General features: G+C 45.5%; 1 protein-coding gene across 9 annotated transcripts in view; it reads right to left on the bottom strand.

The window, feature by feature from the left end:
* IRF2 (interferon regulatory factor 2) overlaps nucleotides 1-5,055 on the bottom strand; it is a 39,814-nt gene extending 34,759 nt beyond the window's left edge. For 2 of the 9 annotated variants that reach the window (XM_083861932.1, XM_083861940.1), the window contains exon 1: nucleotides 4,841-5,055. The gene's annotated coding sequence lies outside the window, so the exon portion shown is untranslated. Of the gene's footprint in view, nucleotides 1-529; nucleotides 606-3,735; nucleotides 4,069-4,840 lie in introns of those variants that run through there. The other 7 variants (XM_083861935.1, XM_083861933.1, XM_083861937.1 and 4 more) reach the window with 6 other exon arrangements.
* Between the last annotated feature and the right edge of the window lie 16,790 nt (nucleotides 5,056-21,845).

Genomic DNA, 21,845 nt, shown 5'->3' with positions numbered 1-21,845 from the left:
TAAGGTTAACAACCTTACTTTGGGGTAGCAAGGCCAAAGTAAACAGGACCATCATAGACTTTTTTTTTTTCCTGGAAGTTTGATAAAATCTTATGGCTACGAGTTTCACCTAACAAAGGGCCATATGCAGACTTGCTTCCCTCTGTTATCTGCAGATAGACTGTAGCTTATGTTTCTCAGTGGAAATTTCTATTAGCAGTTTTCAGCAATGATTCTTGATCAGCATCTTGCAGTAATTCTCTGTCAGCAGTCAGTGCCCAAAATTTGATACTGAGCTGTCCTGACTGCTAAGTTGCACAGCAAGTTTCTCTCCAAAAGACTGCCTAATCACTCGTGAACCGGAGTAACCTCCTGACTACACACAGCGGCTGTGAGCACCACAATTTACCTATTGTGGTTTTTTGAAGTTGCCTCTCAATTGTTTTATTTGGGTCTCATTTATCTTATCTCTTCACTTTCTTCATGATACTAATGATTTTAAAGAATATCCCCGCAGTCCCTTCAATCACTTCTTTTCCAAGCTACTTACTCTTTCACAAAAGCTCCTCCCTAGCCTGCATCATCTTTGACATCCTCTTCTGTAGCTCAGCAACTTTCATTACTTCCTCAATCAGGAGAGGAAAGCAACATGGATTTGTAGTGGCATGATGGTGTTTTCTATTTCTTTTCTTAACTCCTTTCTAATAATTCCTAACCTGTCCTATCCTTTATTAGCCACATCTGGGCACAAAGCTTATTTTTTCATTGGATTATACAAGCTGTATGATTTTTTTCCTGAGTAGAAAGACAGTCCACACTTCATTTTTGTGTAGAGAAAATTAGGATTGCAATCCCTTCCACATGTATTACACTGAAATTGGTCTGTACTGAACAACAAACTTACATCCATACATTCAAAATAAGATTCTTCTGCAGATATTGTGGCTCAGCCTTTTGGATTTTCATGCTCCAAATGAGTTAATAAAACAACAAACTTGTCACATTCTCACCTATCCCTTGCTCCATCCCTTGAAGGCACAGGCCCTGGGCGGACTTGGGGTGAGGGGTACAATCTCTTTTCACTGAGCAAACTGGCAATGACTGCACAGCCCAAAGCAAACTGACCCCACCTTGAAACTGGCCCTGCTTTAGTAAGGACTGCATTAACCAGACAACAGCTCAGCAATACCTTTAGAGAACGCTACAAGAGTCAGCCACTCAACTCAACTCCAGAGAACGCTACAAGAGTCAGAGACACTCAACTCCCTGACAACTACAGTCAGGCCTAGTCTTTGTCACTGCTTCACATTTATACCCATGTTCACTAGTCCCATTCACTAATCCTTGGCAACCAACCAACCAACCAACCAACAATGCCCATCCTCAAGTTCTGAGTCTCCACAGAAACTCTGAAAAACTGATAGCTCATTTGTTACATCCTATTTCTGGAGCACCAAAGCAGGCCTACTCAAGGAGTTACACACAAGAGGCAACATATCAGCAAATTTCCATTTAGATTGTTTCAAAACTCTGCAATCACCTCTTGGCTTCTACTTCATCCATCCCATGGGTTAGTTCTCATACCCTCTCTCACAGACACTTCACTTTGAAAAGCTCCCCAACGTGTTCACTCCTTAAAAAAACCAGAAAGCCTCTTGCAAAAGAATCTCCTTAAACTCTTTCTTGGTGAAGCAAGGCTCAGAGAATTTGTTTCACTCTTTCACTGACTTTATCTTCCTTGGGCACTCCTTCTACACACGGATAACTTATCAGCAAGCTTCCTGGGTTTCACGAGCTTCAAAGAGTGTATTCTAATTGTTTTCATGCCTTTAGCAGCGTGAGTCTTTGGCTTACTTTATTGTGTTTGACATAGATTTTATGGTCTTTTCCACCTTTCCCATTTGCAGGCAAAACCTTAACATTTGAAGGGTTTTTTTTTTACCTGTACTGAGCTGTTTTACTTTGCTTGTCAGCCTGCTCAACTTTTTTGGTATTTTTGACAGATGACATACAATTGCTTTGACTTACAACTATTTTACACTTTTGGCTGCCTCTCACCATTTGATTAATTTCTTTCCTCGCTATATGAAGATCTACTTTGGAAGTACACACTGCCTCAGCAACTCTTACCTTGGCTGCCCCTGAAACAACACCGAGATTAAGGACATTATGACCAGTGTTATGTCAGAACCGGCTGTGATTCTGAATGCAAAATTCTGAACTTAATTCTTGCTGGCCAGTACTTTGTCCAGAGATGTTACCCCCAGTGTATCTGTACAAGCTACACCCAGAAAGTAGGTTTTTTGGCACCTGGGCAAATTTCATGTTGGGCCATGACATAATCTACATGGGGGCAACAGAGGCCTCTCATTAACAATCATTATTTCCTACTTTTGGAGCTTCTCTATGCTCCCTTAATTAATATATGACAATTATTGTTAACATCTAGGTTGGGCAGTCATTCTCATAGCCGTAATCTCTCTACTCTTCCTACACAGGCCTAGAACATCAAGCCATGGGACCCTGTGTTACTTCCCCAAACAGTTATTTCCTCTTTAACACAAAGTTTCCCACTTCACGCACATGCAAGCTACTCACTCCTCTCTATGCATCCACAAAGTTTTTGATATTCCAAGTATTCTATCATGGAGATGTTTTAACACCATGGAGGTGATGCACCACTTCAAGAGAGAGAGTGTCATGGCAAACTTTACAAACCTTATCCACCAGCTTTTTCTCACTGTTTGGTTTTTAAACATATATTAATATATATACAGTATATATGAGCACATGTTTTCATTGAAGGCATACATAGCCTGGCTGCAGATTTATTTATATAAAGCCTATTCTTCTAATGTAGACTCTATTTATTTTAAAAAAATTAATTATTTTCTCTTGAATCTTAGCACCCTTTTTTCTTCATCATTTTCTCAACTCTGTGTTAAAACTGCCTCTAACTCCACTTGGTCCCACACATCAGAGAGAAAGGGGCCTTTAACTCCTCTTCCTAACAGCCTGCATGTTACTTCCCATACCTCTTGGCTACCCATTTCCACACAGTGTGGCCTGTGATGAACAGCTCTTCTCTAGAGACTGACTTGGCATCTCCCAAAATCTGTCACTTCTGTCATCAGCAAGTAACTGATGCAAGCAATGCTAATACATGTGCCGAACAATAATAATGACTGACTGCTCTACCTGCATCTGCCAATCTGCTGGGAGCCCCAGCCTCAGAGAGATAATACCAGGCTCAGAAGGGTGACACCTTCCCATGTCCGTACCTCACTGAGGGACATGAACACAATGCAGTGATACTGTGCCTAAGGAGCTGGAGCTCTCCCACCTTTCACCACGGTTTACCAGCAAAAAGAGAGGGGCACACAAAGTAATTCACTGCCACCATGTTACCAACAGGGGCCAAAGAAGGATACTGAGTATCTGAAGGGGCTGGGGCAAAGAAAGAATTCGATTCAGGCTGAGACCATCTACGTCACAGATCAATTCTGCTACTTTTGTGTGACTGTTTCTGCGTTAGTGTGAATTTAAATGTTGCTGCCCCACTCAACTCTCTTTTTATGGTATTGACACAAGGTACACTCCTGCAAAGGCTGTTAAGACTTAAATAAAATAACTGTAAACTTAAACATGCTGTATTTCATCTCCAGAAACTGAGGTGTTCATTTACAACTGCTGATGCCTTCAGGAGAATGCTGTCTGCACGGTAAGGTGGGCTATAAATTACAGCTGTACACTTACCGGAAGGAAAGCTCTGCACTCCGGAATTCCTTTATCTGAGCTCTGTGTCTAAAGAAGTGAGGTTAAGGCACAGACTCTGCTGTTTAGGAGCTCACACTAATCAGAACGGGAGTTAAAGACCTAAGTACCTCCGGTAATCCGGGCCGAGGGATCCAACCCCTCAGGCACTTGCAGCTTTGATCCCAGCCATCGCAAGACGCTTGAAATTTGACCCTGCGTACGGCGCACAAAGAGAATCCCGGTTCCTAACCCCCCTCCGGAGCTGGACGCCAGCGCTGGGCTCTGCTCGCCGGCGGGGCAGGACGGCGCTGGCAGAGGCACCGCGCCCGCCCGAGGCCGGTCCTGCGGGGACCCGGGAACGCCACTTCCGCCTTCCGCCGCCCCGCGGAACCGCCCGCTGCGGCCCGCCCTCCCTCATCGCCCCCTCCGCACTGCACTGCCGTGCCGTGCCCTCCCGGGGGCGGGATCCCCGGCTGCCCCCGGCCCCGGCTCCCTCCCCGGCCCAGCCCAGCCCGGCCCGGCCCAGGGATGGCGGCGCTGGGGGCCGGGGGCGGCGGCCCCGCCCGGCGCTTGTGTACCGGGCCCTGGGCGAGGCGGGCCGGGCCGCGCCCCTTCCCGCCCCCGGCCCCGGGGGCAGCGCCCCCCCCCCCACACACACCGACCCCCCTCACGGCCTCTCCTCCCGCCTGCCGCTCCCCTTCCCTTCCCTTATCGGAGCCGCCCCGCTCCCCTGCCCTTATCGGAGCCGCCGGCCCGCAACAAGTGCGGGGGGGCCCGGCCCGGCCCGCGGCCCTCCCGATCGAACGCCCCCGCTTTGTCCGTGGCCCGGGCTCTCCCCGGCCGGGAGGCGGCGGGTTCCCCTGCCCGCTCCATCCCCGCCGCGTCCCCCCTTCCCCCCGCCCTGCTCAAAGGCAGCGGCCGGACCGGGCTCGGCCCCGGCGGCTCCAGCCCGACCTTTTGTTTTCAAACAGACGCGCATCTATCTGCCCGGCAGCCCCCGCCGCCCCGCGCACCGAAACGGCGGCGGTGCGGGGAAATAGAATTAAAATTAAACAAGGAGAAAAGAAAAAAATAGAAAAAAAATTAGAAAACAATTCAAAATTACCTTGCCTGCCCGTCTTCGCGGCCCTTATATAATTCCTCAAGGTTACCGCCGTTGCCAGGGGACACGAAATGGAAATGAAAACAGGCGCTGAATAATCGCGGGAGCAAAACTAAAAGTTCAGTGCCTCCGCCCGGGCGGAGAGAGGGCCAGATCGAAAGCAAAACAAGGAGAGGAAGCGGCGAGGCCGCCGGCGCTCGGAAATCCCCCCGCCTCTCCGCCGGGCCGGGCCGGGCCGGGCGCAGGCGGCGGGGGCAGGGCTGCGGCGGCGGGCGGGAAGCGCTGGGCCGTCACCGCCGCGCCGGGCACCGTACGGCACAGAGCACAGCGCCGGGGCACAGCACGGCACAGAGCACAGCGCCGGGGCACAGCACGGCACGGCACGGCACCACAGAGCACAGCACGGCACAGCGCCGGGGCACAGCACGGCGCGGCACCACAGAGCACACAGCACGGCACAGCACAGGGCCACAGAGCACGGCACAGCGCAGCACGGCACAGCGCCGGGGCACGGCACAGCACCGCACAGCACCGGGGCACCGCACAGAGCACGGCACGGCACCACAGAGCACAGCACGGCACAGCGCCGGGGCACGGCACAGCACCACACAGCACGGCACGGCACAGGGCCGGGGCTGGGCCCGCAGGGCTGCACCGAGAACTGCAGAGTGTGTTCCCGGGTACGAGGAGCGAGGGAGCTGTTCTGGGACGCCCAAAGCCAGGGCTCAGAGGAGGTTTTCCCGGAGACCAGAGAGGAATCCCTGTCCTCAGCTCCACAAGCACCGACTGGATCGCTCCTTGCGTCTCTAGCCCCTCTGTTGAGGTGGGAGTCCTGGTTTCAGTCCGCTACACGTGCATGGCAGGGCTCTCATCGCCTTTGGGAAAGGACACTGCCGTAGGTCCACAACGAGAACAATTGCAGATCACATCCTTTGAACCCAGCGAGGCTCAAGCGGCTGGCTTACTTAAAGAGAGAGCTCTTGGATTTCAACAGATTTTACAAACTGCCGTTAGTTATGGAGTCAATGTAGAGACCAAAGCTTTCTACAGGATGTTGATAATCCCGTTTCAAATACTGTAAATAAAACTGACTGATGTTGCAGTGCGCTGTTCTTAGCCTTGGCCATAAATGATAGAGGAAAAAGAGCACTTGGAGGCTGGAGGAGATATGAAATGTAGTATTTTCAAAAGGCTGTACATGTAGACAGACGGGTGTATGTATCTCTCTCACATGCACACATATCTGTCTATACATGCACTGTATGCACATACATAAAATGTATTCAGGTAGCAGCTCCCTGTGCAGATACAGGATGCACAGCTGGCAGTGGTGGGAGAAGCGCCAGGACGCCGGGGGTTGTGCAGGGAGTGGCACAGGGAAGTGGTTAAGGAGCTGTGTGCTCTCCAGTTGTACAGCAAATGCAAGGGGAGATGTTCTTCAGGTGCTGTGTGCTCAGAGGATCCTTTGTGGCAGCATCTCTGGATGTGCAGAGGACACCAAGCTAGCAAAGAGATAGGGAGTCCACCCTTGTGAGTGATGAGACCTCCTGTTGTGAAAAGCCTTTCCTTGCAGTGAGATCATAATCACAAAACAATTTAGGTTGGCAGAGACCATGCATGTCAATAATCTACCACCTTCCAAAAAAACACTGCAGCCTAGAAGGTGACTGTGGTCCACATGTGCACCAGTGAAGTAGGAAAGATCAAGAAAAGGGTTTGGGAAGCAAGACATGGGCTGCCAGGTAGGACAGTAAAATCAAGCATCTCCTTCTAAACTTCTCTAGAAACATTTCCAGCAGTAAGGAGTGGTCCACACTTCTGTGGAGGAACACAGGTTCCCAGAGCAGCTGCAAGAGAAGCAAGGAAGGTCCCACTCACATGGCTGATACTCCCAGATACTTGCAGAAGAGACTGATATCCATGAAGCCACAGTGGTATGAGAATGAGGGATATGGGACACCTGGCTTCAAATTGGCATGTTGACTGAATAGATGTGCAGGGAAAGGAAATAATCAGCAAGACATGGTAGTGACACACCACATCTTATGTAGGAGGGTCAGACTAGGCTGTGGCTAGGGAAAGGGGCTATGAACTCTATGACAAAAGAAGCAGCAAAATCAGCAAACTCTAATAACTAAAGGCAAATTTTCACAGACTTAAGGATAACGGTAGGGTATTAGTGCTCTCTGACCAGTGGGAGGCGGTTACTAAGGGCAGGTCAGATTAGAGAGGAGTAAACTGATTGAAAGTGAGAAATTTCTAACCAATTTGTTCCTGCTCAGAAACAAGATCTAACAGTTGCAGTAACTCATGGAAGAGTTAGTTCAGTACTCTAAAACTGTCCCAAAGCTGGTGGAAGATGGCAGGATGAAATGTAAATAACAGAACAGGAGGGCTGTAACATGCCTCCTGACAATTGCTCTGGCCCATGTCTAACAGAAACAGCAAAGATCCAGAGAAGATCAACAAACATAAAGAAAAATATGGACCCACCCTGATTTTATAGTGATTCGAGGATTTAAATGACCAAGATTATACAGGATGGAGAAGTGATAAACAACAGAAAACAGTCAGATCAAAAAAAAAAAATGCGTAGAGAGGAGTAGGGGTGGATTATTTGCTTTTTTTTTCTAATATAAGAACTAGAGAGCATCAAGTGAAACTAACAGGTGGCCAGTTTAAAGCAAACAGATGGAGGTGGATCTTCATGCAGCAGGTAATTAAACAGTAGGACATCCTCCTTTGAGGTGCCAGTAGTTCACACGGGATCTCAAAAAACACCTGTACACATTCACAGAAGAAAAAAAGTCCATGATGTCTATTAAATATAAAAACACCAACTCTGCCTCAGGCAGCCCCCAAAGCCACAAATTTCTAGAGGCTAAGAAGCCCTTTGGTGCCCTTCAAAAAAGTCCTGAATAGAAATGTCTACAAATGGTTCGGGTCAGGAATACTGCTCCAACCTCTCCCTCCAAGCAAAGAGTAGAGTGACTTGGGCTGACTTTTTCAACACTCAGTAGCTGTTACTTTTCCTAGTATGTGCTTTTAATTTTTGTGCAGAATGAGCCAGCTGTGAAAAATACTGTAGTTTATGTATCAGTTAATATTGTGTGGAAAAAATACATCATTTTAATGGTTTAATGTCTCATTCAGAGGACACTATTCACAAAGTGGCATTGCTATGAATTACATTAGTTGGTTTTGATTAAAAGAAACAGCTTCCCCTGAGAAACACTAGCCAAGCTACTAGGCAAAATTTCCAGCTCACTCTTGCCATTTCCTCCTACCACCTTCACCTGATCTCAGTGGAGCACATTCAAGGATCTTGTTGAATTCTGTGCATTGACAAAGGCCTTTCCTTCCGAATCTCCTAGCACCACAAAATCGGAAGTTGTACCAGAAGTTAAATCTTCTGTTGTGATTCCTTCTTTTAATGTTGAAATGTAATGGGAATGGGCAGCTTTTGTTTTCTAAACTTAACTTTCAGCAGTGACTCATTCCCTCCAAAAAGAGACTTTAATCTCTTGTGACTTTGCTGTTTCAGTAAGATGTGGCAGCCTTAAAATCAGAATTTAACCCGGAAGCATCATGTATCCACAGCTTTTCCTCTGCAGAACTGCCGAAATTTGCAACTTATTCTTTTACCCACCTTCTTTAGGGGTCTGGCTACTGCTATCAGTTGTTTCCATTAGCATCCTGCCTTTCCTTCACAAACGAGTTTCTTTTCTACCCTGGAGTTCATTTCTGTGAGAAAAAAAGCCCTTCAAACTGGGAATCCCTTAAGTTCCAGAAGGTAAATAAATATGCAATAAGCCAGCCATCTTTGTGGGGTTTTTTGTTTTGTTTTGGATTTTTTCGTGTTTTTTGTTTGGTTGGTTTTAGGGTTTTTTGAGGGTTTTTTTGTGGTTTTGTTTGTTTGTTTTTAAGTTTACTAATATTTTTTAAAAGTTAAGTGACATTCATGACATTTTCCCTTTTTTCTGATTTTGTTGTGGGTTTTACCCTATCTTTATGTGGAGCTGACTATACCATCATTTTGATTCTAAAAATCACTGTCACAGGCATTGGGACTATTCATGTGTAGAATTAGAGGAGCTGAATTTTCTCATGGAGCTGGGACTCAAGCTTACCTACTCACCTACAGCTGACCTGTTTATTTTTTTGATACATTAAAGTAGGAAAACTAATTTATGTTACAGGCCAGTATCAAGAAAATAGATCAATTATAATTCTTATTTTAATAGTATTACCCCCATCTTCCCGAGTGCCTACACTCATTTTTAAACATGATGCACAATTAAATTTATTTTCCATTTTAATTTGTTCTGTGAAAAACATTCTGATGCTAATGTAATCTTTTGCACTGATATTTTTAGATACTAGATAGTAATGGCACCTTTCTTACTAAAAAAGTGAAAAACAGACAAAAAACACATGAGATTTTTAGGGCCAAGAATTTGAAGTATTTGCATATTACTGTAGCACAAATAATCACCCAAAGTATTATGGAAAAGTGTTGACTAACCTTTTATGAAGTTCTAATTAATCTGTCCTCTGAAATCAGTTTCATTTGTTGGAGGGTTGGTTGTTTGGGTTTTTTTGTTTCATTTGCTTTGTGTGTATACTGTTGTAAATAAAAGGACTGTCTGGGCTTTGGTGTATCTGCAGTGTTCTGAAAGTATTTATGCTCGTGTTAAAATTCATAGAAACTAAAGCTTGTTGCTAGAATGCTGGGGATACAGCTGGGCCTCTTCTTCCTTTCTCAGCCTCTAGAGGGAAAAAACTCACTGAAGTCCCAATTGAGCCTTTAAATAAAAGGACATGAGCAATGTCCTCTAGAGTACAGGGACAGCCTTCATGCATCTGAAGTCAATGTGCACACAGGAATGTGGATGGGGAGAGCCTCCCACCCCTCCTTCTTTGCCTTCATTTAGTTCGGGTTCCTTAACTCAAACTTTTTGTGGTCCTTCCCCCATTTTGTCTCCACTCTAATGGCTGCAGGGAAGTGTGTAGCTTGCTCTGGCTGCTCCCATGGGATGCAGGCCCCTGCCCGTTTGTGACAGGGCACAGCTGTGTCATCTCCACTGGCAGAAGGCTGGGCTGAGCCCTCCTGGCCAGCTGCAGCAGGGAGCCATGGACAGCAGCACAACTGACAACACAACACAACAACCACCCCAGTGCTATTCACTCAGCACAAAGATGGAATTTCCTGAACGTGTTTCTGAGCAAATCCATCCGTGGGATATTTCCTTTGGTTATTTTTGGGCTGTGCCAGCAGGGACACCTACCTATAAGACGCTTAACAAGGTATCTAAATTAGTGAGTACTTCTCAGCTCTCATATTCCAGCTGCGCTGTTATTCTGATTGCTGAGAAATGAGATGGTGGGAGTGTGGCTTTGTTTTTATTAGTAATAATTAAGGTAATAATTACAGAAAACTGTTCCAGATGGAAAAATCTATTTACTCAGGCCAGATCTCTAAAGAGTAGCTTCTCTAAACTGCAAAACATACCTTTTCCTTTGCAGTTCAAAGCCTCTTATACTTTCAGGAAAGCCAAGTTTCTTCACAAAGGTGTTGTTTTATCCAGCCCTTAGCAAATACAGTCAGAAAGAGCCAGATAAAACAACAACCTGTGACAGACATTATTCTACTAAGAAATTGTTATACCTTCACAATCATATTGGTCTGGCTGCAGCCAGGTGCTGCAGGAGGACAGGTGAGTGGGAAGAACCTGTCTCCTGAGCCAAACCAAATACATGACATAGAAGAACACTACAGAGGACTATAGTGCCTATTCATGTTACTTGTCACTGCTTTTATTTGGCTGCAGTACTTCAGCCCATCTCTCTGCCAGCTCAGCTGCTGTGCACAATTCACTTTATTTAACAGGAGAGAAAAAAGGGAAATAAGAATTTGCTTAACAGCATTGTGAGATGGTTTTGGCTACTCATATCTCTTGGCCCTTGCAGCAAAATTTAGGGAGTAAAGAAGTCTTTTAAAAACACGTACAGCATCTCGACATTTCAGGGCTGGAGTGGAGTTTGGCAGAGAAAGCCTACATGGGAGCCAGGCTGCTTCAGCAGATCTCACCTGAAAGTGAAGCTGCTTAGCCCTGCTTCAGAGTGTTTCACTGAAGTGGAAGATTTTCTGGCAATTTTCCCAGTGAAACTGAGGTAAAATATAAAGATTAGTGATATATTGCCTATTGGCTTGACAAAGCAGAATGAATATATTTCTTCAGGATGATAATTGGATATTAAGAGTTTTGCTTCATATTGTATATAAACACATCCTTTGATTTATTAATTCAAAACTTATTCATTGTTAAAAATAGCTCGATTCTCTTTGTAGAGGAGAAAGACATTGTTCTCTTTCCACCTTCCCGTTTGTAGTGGATTTTCATAAAAAGGAGATTTTCCAGGGATACCCATTGCAGAAATGTTCACCAGCAACATTGCCTCATCAATCACTCTTCGAAGCAGATGATATTCTTCCTTAAATCCTACCATGGTTCCATGGCTTTGTGGGGAGAAAAGTTCCACCCCATGATAGGGGTGTTTTCCTCCCCTCCAAAACTGGAGAACAGGAGGATAGAGGGAGTCAACCCACCCACTGGACTTAGCCCAAACTGTGCTGGGCATCCCCCGACAGATGTGCCCACATGGGCAAAGCAGCATCCCACCTCCCATCCCCGCTTCTCATGGTCCATGCCAGTGCACCCCTTTGCTGGGCAATGGGGGTTGTCAGGGACCACTGCCCATCTCAGAAGGAGAGGCAAGAGGTGCTGGGATATGGCCCCCTCACAGTTGTCTCAGTGGTGAAAGAAGCATTGGGGCACCCATAAGGGGGTTCTCCTCAGGAGGTTTCCTGCTGACAAAACAGGAAATTCTCAGTGTGCCCCCCAGCTTGTCTGACTCTGCAGCAGCCTCTTGTGCTACAGCTTGGAGACTATTAAATACAGCTCCAGCCTTTCCTCTTTGGTACACTCTCCAGTTCATACTGCAACACCACCCAACATGACCACAAAAAAGAGAAAAAAAAGAGGGACCCAATTATAATCAGTTAATTTAAGCCTTTTCTATCTGAAGTTAAAATGGTCACTACACGTTACAATTCCGTTTCCAACTCACCACTCTCTTTAAAGTTTTGTCTCTTTTACCTTTCCTCATCAGTGTTTAATTATTAACAAAAGAGTAATTTTTGGATAACAAGTCCTGTCTGATGACTGCCTTCGTGTATGTGGCCTGGCAACACTGATCTCCAGAGTGCTTCTCCATAACCTCTGCATATCCAACTGACTGTCCTCTTAAAGCAAGAGCAGATGTAGCATCTTGTGGATGCACTGGACTAGCTGAAGCTGAGCTCCTCTGCTGCACCTTCAGTGCTAGCTTATCCAGTCCAGCAAGTTAATTTTCTGAAAGGCAGCAGCTGGCCCTGCTGAGTTGTTTCTGGAGCTGGAGTGCAGCTCATCCATGACTCATCTCTCCTGAAGCCCATCTCACTGCACTTCTATTTTGACAAGTCATTTCTCCCCTCTGGCTGTTGCCCTGCTCTCAGGTTTGCTAAGCCCACAAAACCGAGGCTTTCAGAAGTGAGTGGATTATCAGTGTCAGGGTCTGAACAAGAAACCTTTCATAGCAAAGTAAAAGCTGACAACAATTTTAAGTCATCTATTCCCAGAATCTTCCATCGCTACTGGTATTTTGATAGGGTTACAGGGGTGTTCTGTGACGTATTTTTTAGGAAACTGCCTTGACTTCTCCAGAGAACTGCTGGAAAAATACTGAGTTGGTAACTGAGTGCAAGGGATCTCAAGACTATGGACAGGGCTGCTTTATCACTTTAAAAGAAAGAGGTCGTGGGAGGGTAGGGTAGAGGAAAACTCCTGGCTATTAATAGAGAACATGAGTAGGAGCTTTATTTTGAATGGCTTCTTTAATTAGTGACATGCAATGCCGAATCAAGGCTCGTGATGCACTCTACTTGCTGACTTCCCAAGCGCAGATCAGAGAGAGGCAGATAAAAGACCATTGCTGTGCAGGGGAGTTTTGGATAGGCCGAGCTAAAATGCCCAAATTAAAAAATAACCAGGAGATCAATCAACCTTGATCTTCAGAGTGACTGTCTCTTAAGGTAGGCTAGTGGAGTCAGTGCCAGCTCAGACTCAGGAAATTTAAGTTACCTGCCTGCTGTGAGTTTTCCTCATTACTTTTATTTCTCTCAGACTATGCGGATGATAAGTTCCCAGAGATAACAGCTGTCTCTTCTTACTCAGTGTTACAGTGTCTGGTCCCCTGTCTCAGGGACCTTGCTCTCATACAGTGTGACAAGAAATAATATTGGTTTGTATGGTGGTTCTCCAGTAGCGCAATTAATTTGTGCTTGTGTTTTTAGCATTTCAAATAAATCAACAACAATCAGAAGCAACAATTTAGGCAATTTAAAGCTAGGAGAAGGCTTGCTTCCTTAGTTCTGTAAGTCATGCCATGACACCAGGACCCATGAACCTAATTGGATTTCAGCAGTACATTACGATAGTGGGACTATTTTGAAAAATATAAGTCAGGTGCTTGTGGTCACTATTTGCACTTTGCTTTCAGTAATTACATGTAGGGTGGCAATTCCTCCTTCTAATGAAAGGAGTACTCCACAGGTATGCATGTTATGATGCTTATAAACAGTAACCAACCCTGCAGGAAAGTTTTAGTCTGCAGATACCAAAAGCAGAGGCAAGAGTAAACAGCTACCAGCTGAGGCAGAGTTCCTTCTTTCACAGTGAAGTAGTTCCATGGGAATGCTGACTCACCTGCTCCCTGTATAATCGAGGTGAAGGAAAAGCAATTATGTATAATTTCACTGCATTTCTTTTCCTCCCGCACTGCCATTTCACTTGTGGAGTGGATCTGGTTGAAGAGTCAAGAGTTCTCTGGATGGGAAAGCCTTATAAAACTATACCTCGGGCTAGATACGTAAAAATCTGATAAGCAGGTGTTAATAGTTCCCAATCAGCTTCAAAGGAAGAGTAGTGTTTCACTGCTTGGCTAGCCAAATCTTAATGCACATAAACCTGTTGTAAATAGTTGCATAGAACATTTACACAAAAGCTGTTAGCAGATCCACTGGTAGTGTTAGTGCAGGCTTCCCCTCTTTTCCAACTGAACTCTGGATTTAAGGTTTTCATCACATTTTCTCCCCTTTCTTCCCAGCCTGGGGAATCTTGTACTTCTTCTTGAAAGAAGATCATTTCAGCTCATCTGCAAGTACTGCTGCTGCTGGTCCATGGCCAGTTGTCCAAAGCAGTTGACTTTTAGCACCTGGCACTCTCAGCAGCGGATTTCACTTCACCAGTTGAGAGGTCACAGCCTGTTTAGTCAATGAATTCTCTCCCTTGGCCAGAGCCAAATACCAATGAATTAAACGGTTTCATGTGCATGAAAGGGAGCAGACACGGAAGATAGCTCTGAGAAGAGCTTCGCTACATGGCCTATCATCACATCTGTTTAGTCATGTCAAGAACTTCAGCTATACTGTTGCTTTCCTGTCCCTCAACTTGACAGCACAGCTAAACTATAATACCAACCAGAACTGATCAAGATATCCTGTTGGTTTTTCCTCCTTAAGTCACAGGGTCTGAACTCATAAAATCAATACGATGGCTTGGGTTGGAAGGGACCTTAAAGTTCATCTTGTTCCAACACCCTTGTCATGGGCAGGGACACCTTTCATTAGAGCAGACTGCTCAGAGCCCTGTCCAATCTGGCCTTGAACATTTCCAGGGATGGAGCATCCACAACTGCTTAGGGCAAGTGCTTAGGGCACTCTTCCAGTGCCTCTCCACTCTCACTGTAAAGAATTTCTTCATATAATCTAATTTAAACCTGCCTTCTTTCAGTTTGAAGCCATTCCCTCTTGTCCTGTCACTACATGTCCTTGTAAGAAGTCTCTCTCCATCTGTCCTGTAGGTACCCTAGTAGGGCTACCTTTACTCCTATCTCCTCTTCTCCCTCCCAGCCCCCACTCAGGATCTCACTTTATCTCATTAGATATGAGTTTCAGTTTTCCCACTTCCCAACCAAAATCCCCATGAGACCTCAGTGAGTTGAGTTGAGGAGTTTGGCTGTGGTTGTGCTCCTGTCTCCCATTTATGCCTCTGAGACATGGAGCAAAATCAGTCTGGAAATGGGCGGCACCTGCAATGCTGTTGACCTATGCCTGCAATCAGTGTTTGGAGTGTTTTGCAATATTTTTCAAGATGGCAAAACAAACGATCCTCTGTTTCAGAAAGGAGGTAAATGGTGAACTCCACTACAGATACCTTATCTCTTGCAGTTGTGGAGTGATCAGGACACAGTTGAAAAAAGAAGCCTGAGGTGGAGGAAGCTTGGCTCTATATTTTTACACTTTTTCAGCTCTTATCTTTGGGTTGCATTTTGCTCATGGCATTTTGCTCCAATCTTTTGTGGGGCCCTCACCCAGAAATATCTCGTTGCTCAGTGCTGCATCTACAGGTACATCCATGCTGGAATCTCGTTTCCCAGCTTAAGTGTGATACCACCATGGGTTTTTTCCTTGGTATCATGATTCAACTGCAGGTGTGATTGCAAGGTGCATGGCTTAGAGCTCAAACCCAGAGTAAGGACAATGAGTGAACTGGCTCGCAGCAAATCTCTCCAAAGCTTCATACTTGTAACCTAAATGCAAGATAGTGGCAATTTTAGTGGGGTAATTATCAGTCCTGTGAAAAGTAGATTCTTTTAAAATCACCTCCATTATTAAAATGAAGGAATCGTAGAAGGTCACAATGTTTTTGCACTGCTCTCATTCTGCTCAGCTGCACACCGTTTTCAACACCCTGTTAGTCTCTGGCCTGCTGCAGATGCCTGTGATGATCAATGCAAGAGCACATCACCCTCAGCTGCTGTCACTTGCCTTCTCCCTGGTGAAGAAACATGCACAGGAATTATTTGTCACAGCTACAGGCACCAAAAAACCCTGATGAGAGCTCGCCCCTTCATATGTGTGGCATGAAAGGAACATAAACAGGAAGTATAAAGCCACAGGAAATTTGACAACTGACGTTTCTCTGTTCATAGGGTTTGGGTTTGTTTTTTTTTTTTTGTAGTTCTATTGCTATGTCTTATGTGAGCAAAGAGTGTTTGCTTTCTCCCTCTACTTAGACCTTGGGTAGGAAACATATCCAAGGTATTATCCCTTTAGGTTATGGATTGCTTTTTGTTCTGCCTCCTGGACTGTTATAACCTGGTAATACCAAGCTCTAAAAATTCACACCAGGGGATGCTGAAACTGAGACATAGGGACACAGCTTCAGCCAGAACTTGGGAAGACTGTATCAATGGGAATGTTGTATTGATTTAAATGGGTTTGTAGAGCTTAACACCTGTGAATGTTGCTGCTGTCACTCGTGCATGCACTCAGTGTCGGTTGCACTATGTGTTTCAGTCACTGGGACAAGGCTGATAACTACTACTTTTGTTTTGAAGTAAGGGGGGAAAAGGTGTTTGTAGCATCTCTCAGAGCACTCTTTTTAATCCTTCACAACACTTCTTCTTCTGCTTGTCTCAGCAAAATTCTCCAATATAAATAGATGAGCTGTTTTACTCCCAAATACTCCAACTTTCATCTATGAGTGAGGAACACTCTATACTTTTCTCCTCCTTTTGTCCTGACTCACCTATCCTCATGGATTTCTTCATTCACAGACACAAACTCCATTCCATCCCATGCGCTGCTGATCCATTATCCTGTCTAACTGAAAACCAGGTTGTACTCAGAGGCAGGAGAGAGTGAAATCTGAAGCTTCCAGGTCAGCCAGTCCGTCCTGAATAATCTCTCTCTCTCTATTGGTCTGCCTGCACTGTGAGCTGGCAGGGAAACAGCACGGGGAGACCTCAGCACCTTTCCAAACGTGGACAGCCCATGATGGACACCAGCAGAGCTCACCTTCCCTACACACTTGCCTGCAGAGGATCCGTGACCTGGCGTTTTCAGAGCATCCTCACAGCTACAGCTCTTGCTCAAGAGCTCCACACCTTGGCCGCCGCCAGTGCTTTGCTGGGCCTCCCGCAGGTGGTTTTCCCACCGACAGCTTCCTGGAGGTGGCTGTGCTGGGGGTTTTCCCAGCCCACCACTGGTCATTGCTCTAGTCCTCTTGCATCTCTCTGCTGCTTCATTATTCTCTTCCAAACACGCTTTTTTCACATAGCTTGCTTGTCTGTTTTCAAGGCTTTTCCTGGACCCCATGCCCACCAGAGCCATCCTTGTCCCACTGCCCAGCAAGTGCTCCTCCGCTTTCTTCCCAGCTGCCAGCCCCATTTGGATGATGCTCTAGAGCAGAATCCTGCAAAGCTCCTGGCACCTCTCCAATTACTCCTTAAAATTCTTCTATGCTAACTTTAAAAAAAAACCCACAGCAGGTCTCTTTCTACACTGCCTAGCATCATTTCCTTGCCTCCTTTTCTGCTGCACTGGTTCTGCCTGCTGTTTCCTTTGCTTGTGAAGTCACAGATTCACAGAATCATTTAGGGTGGAACAGACTTTTAAGATGACCAAGTCCCATTCTTGACTGATTACCATCTTGTCAACTAAATCATAGCACTAAACATCATGTTCAATTTTTTCTTGAACATCTCCAGGGATGATGACTCCAAAATTGAGGAGTTTGAATTGGATGACTCCAGAGTTTGAGGTTGCAAATTTTGGGCCTTTCCAGGGAGTTTTCCTGGTGCTTTCCTCAACTCTCTGAAACAGCACAGGTCTGGCAGCAACTGCTGCTGAAGCTTGTGGCTGATAGAATCAGTTATTCCTGGGTATGTTTTGTGCCCATCTCATAGGGCTGGGCATGACACTCAGCTAGAGCAGGTGCCTCAAGCTGCTGGGTCACTCGTGCTTGCTCTTCTGTCTCCTACCTCCTTTTCCTTCTGTTTCTGCCAAGCTCCATTAAATGCTGCCACCTGAACACAATTGGCACTGATAGTTTACCTGGAGGTTTTTACTTTTAGGGCATTCCCTTAACTTCGGGTTTTGTTGGTTTAGTCTTTTTTATTGCAGGTTGTTGTTATATGTTAACTCTGAGGTAAGCCTGGCCCATGCCTGGACTGGGATCCCTCACAGTGACTGTCTTTCTTCCTTCTTAATTTTCTTTGCTCCCTGGCCTGTTTCCCCTTGTCTCTCACCCCCAGTTTTGTAAGCCAGGTTGCTTCCTCTTTTCCCCTCTCCCTGGGACCATGTTTTGAGTATTTTTTTAGCACTTCCCTTTTTTAGGCTTGCTGTGCAGCCATAGATGACAGAGATAGAGCATCCTGAGCAGGCACTGGAGTAACACTCCAGTCAAGTAACACTCTGCTTCCAACTGCTTGCTGCAGAACATTTTAATCTCATCAACAACTGCACAAACTATTTATAATCAGTCCTCTGATTACATTCCTGAGGTCAATATCCAAATTAGAAGACTCAGTGTAGCTGATACACTGCTGCAAAGCCTCTTCCCTCCCAGAGGTTTCCAGAGCTACTGGTCTGTAGCTCAAGGCTGCAGTCAGAGGTGCCACCTTCTGACCTCCTGCTCAGGTCTCCCACTTCACTGCTGCCCTTCTTGCTTCCCTCGCCCTCCCCCCTGCCTCCCACAGGTACCTTTGGAAAAAGCTGATCAAAACGTGCCTGTGTTGACATGGGCCAGCAGGTAAGCCTGCATTCCATATTCCCCAGCAGAGTCTCCCCAGCTCACCCAGCCTGTGTCTGGCCCTGAGGGGACACAGCCCTTGCAGCACCCAGCTGGTGACACAGATTCCATTGCTTGCCCTACTGCTGTCCATCCCTGCTGCCCAGGCTGTGGTTCTGTCATCATCACAGAGCCAGGTCACTTCGAACAGCTAAGGCACCTGTTGTTTTTCTTGAACAGATTTCAGTATGACCCAAACCCCCACTCTTCTTTTGTAACTTAGAAAAGTGAGTGCCACCCTTTGGACTTCCCTAAAGAAACCTGGAGTCCTGTGGGCCACCAAGCCCCGTGCACCACTGGCCCTTAGAGGTGGTCTACAAGGAAGCCCCACTAAAGCAGGGTGCTGGCCAGGGAGGCTTATACATCACATGCAAGCATAAAATACGGGAACTAGTGAAAGGGATGGAAGAATCTGGTTTTCATTTGGCCTTTGGATGTGGGTTTGTCACCCGGATGGAAGGCTCTGGGATGACCTTACCCCAGGCATTTAATACCTGAGGGGTTCTAAAAAAGCTGAAGAGGGACTTTTTATAAAGGCACATAGTGATAGGACAAGGGAAAGCTTCAAACTGAGAGTGTACATTTAGACTAGATAAAAGGAAGAAATTTCCTACTGCCCAGAGAAGTTGTGGATGTGTCATCCCTGGAAGTGTTCAAGGCCAGGTTGGATGGGGTTTGAGCAATGTAGTCTGGTGGAAGCTGAACAGGCCTGTGGCAGGGGGTGTGGAAACTAGATGGTCTCTAAGGTCCCTTCCAACCCAAAACATTCTGTGAGTCTGTGCTTTCACCCAGCAGCATTTCAGCAAGCAGAAGCTACCAAACATAAGGCTGAGCTCCTGTTGTGCTGCTGGAGACTCAGTAAAGCTGGATCCTTTCTCTGGTGCTTCTCTCATCTTCCACAGATAGAGGCAATTCTATCATAATAGTGCATTCATTCTTATATAGATCCCATCCTGGGAAAGAAATGGTTAACCAAGAATTATGGATTCTTGGCTTTAAATGTCAAGCCTGAAGAGCAGAGAGATCAAAGCCGACTTGAGGTTTTTTATTGGCTTTCTGAGGTCTTAATAACAGGCAGGCTGAACGAAGAAAGCAACACCTGTGGGTCACCAGCCTTACTAACAGTCAGTCTGGGCAATAGGACCACATATCAGGTGGGGAAACCACAGTCTCCCGAGTGCATGACCAGGCTCAGGACCTCCTGCAGCCACAGCATCCCCATCACCTAGAGGCCATCCCTCATCCAGAAAGCTCATAGCCCTAGCCAAGGTGAGGAGGGAGTGTGCTGAGCATGGGGAGCCAGCTGAGGATGAGGAGGCAAAGAGGAGTGAAGAGGATCAGCAGGAGAAGCACTCTGTGCAGAGAAGGTTACTCCTGCCTTCAACAGCCTTTTTGCATATGGGCTGTGCATTTGAGGAAGTGGCTTTTAGCTGAATGGAATAAAAGGGAACACAAAATGTTCTGTGTTCAGTATCAGAAATAGACTGAAAGAGGAAATGCTTGTGTCTGTTAAGAAGGATCTTACAAATTTAAATCACCCTATTATTGTTTACTATTGATCATATTTTTTATGTAAATGGTTATAAATTGCACAGAGATGGCTCTTTCCACTACACTTCATAAAGGTCTTGTGGTTAAACAAATAGAACTAACACTTTTTAATGGTCATGGAGTACTGTGCTTGGTACATCTTTGCATCAGGTACTCTCACACCCCTCAGACAATATTACTACTGCTTTTTGCATATTCTGTAAAACCTGTTACTGGTCATCTTTCAGAGGCAGTGAAACAGATTTGCAAGGTACCTTTCTGTATTTGAATTTGAAACCAGGAAGACCTATAAGATTATATAGATTGGTCTTCTAGACAGAGGTGTTCAAGTAGACAGAAATATTCTGGTCTTTTGCTCAGCAGGCAAAGGCAGAGCACCATTGCCAGTCCTTTGACATTGGGGGCAGCACTGGTGAGCTATTTAACCTGATATCAAATCTTGCCTGCAAACACTGAGCAAAATCACTTTTGGAAAAGGACTACTGTGCATCTTGTTTTCTTTTGAGACACTTTCATTATGCAACTGTCTTTGTGACAGAACATCTTGGTCTCTAGGAAGAACAGAATATTGTTTCTTTTGTTAGGAGAAGATAGATCCTAATTTTTTGGTTTGTGATTATGCAGGAAAATCTGAACTTCGGAATTTGATTTGAAGACATAAAATTAAAAGCTTACAAGCCTTTCTTCTCTCTGTTTCCACTAATTCACTGTCATGATCCAGACAAAGCAAGCTATTGCACCAGTCTTCTGTTTGAAGACTATCACCACAGATATGGCAGAAATCTGTTTTGAAGGGTGCTGTGGATTTTTTTAAAATGTAACAGGACTATCAGTAGTATGACAGGGATCTGCAGGGGAACATGCTCCATGTTTACTCTGATATGCAATATGACAGTGTGGCTTTCTTGGAAAGCACCAATACTATGTTCTTGCATACTTCAGGATGCAAGTCCCAGGATGTAATAAACGCATGAGCTGACAGCAAACAACCACTGACAGCTGTGAAAGCGCTGCTTCATTCATTCAGCAGGCTTTTGGATTTCATTTTGCATGACTCATTAACATGAGCTTTGGAGATTATTGTGCTATCTGCAGTGACACCCGGTGGTGATGAAGTAGTAGTTCACCTCTGATCCTGGTCCCTCAGAAAGCCAGAGTTCTGCTGTGACTGTTCTGCTGTCTGCATTCAAGGGGAGGATGAAATACACAGCTGAAAGGTTGTTTTTCCTGGTAATGAGTACCATTCCTTATAGAATATGAGGTGAAAAGTCTTAATTTAGCTGTTATTACTCATACTGCTAATGTTTCTAGTCACTAGATATTTCATATGCATACTGCCTGGCTTTGGCAAAAAATAACTGATATTATAGTTAAAAATATGAATTGCATCTGATTGTATAGTAATCCAGTGAATGTATAGTGATGCAGTTTAAAATTTAAGGAGAAACCATATAAACTTCCAAGAGCAATGCATCACGTATAAAAGGAGACCAAGTACTTGTTAACAACCATATCATCATAAAAGCAAAGAATGATTTGTGTTGGAAGGGACCTCTAAAGGCCATCTACTCCACTCCTCCTGCAGCAAGCAAGGAGCCTTTCCACTAGACCAGGTTGCTCAGATCCTGTCCAACCTGACCTGCAGTATTTCCTGGGATGGTGCACTTACCACCTCCCTGGGCAACCTGTTCCTGTATTTCACCATCCTCAACATAAGAGCT

The sequence above is a fragment of the Zosterops lateralis genome, assembly GCF_965231275.1.
Source record: "Zosterops lateralis genome assembly, chromosome: 5".
In the NCBI taxonomy this organism is placed as follows: Eukaryota; Metazoa; Chordata; class Aves; order Passeriformes; family Zosteropidae; genus Zosterops; species Zosterops lateralis.
The sequence above is the reverse complement of the archived record's forward strand: the minus strand, read 5'-3'. Positions and strand labels throughout refer to the sequence as shown.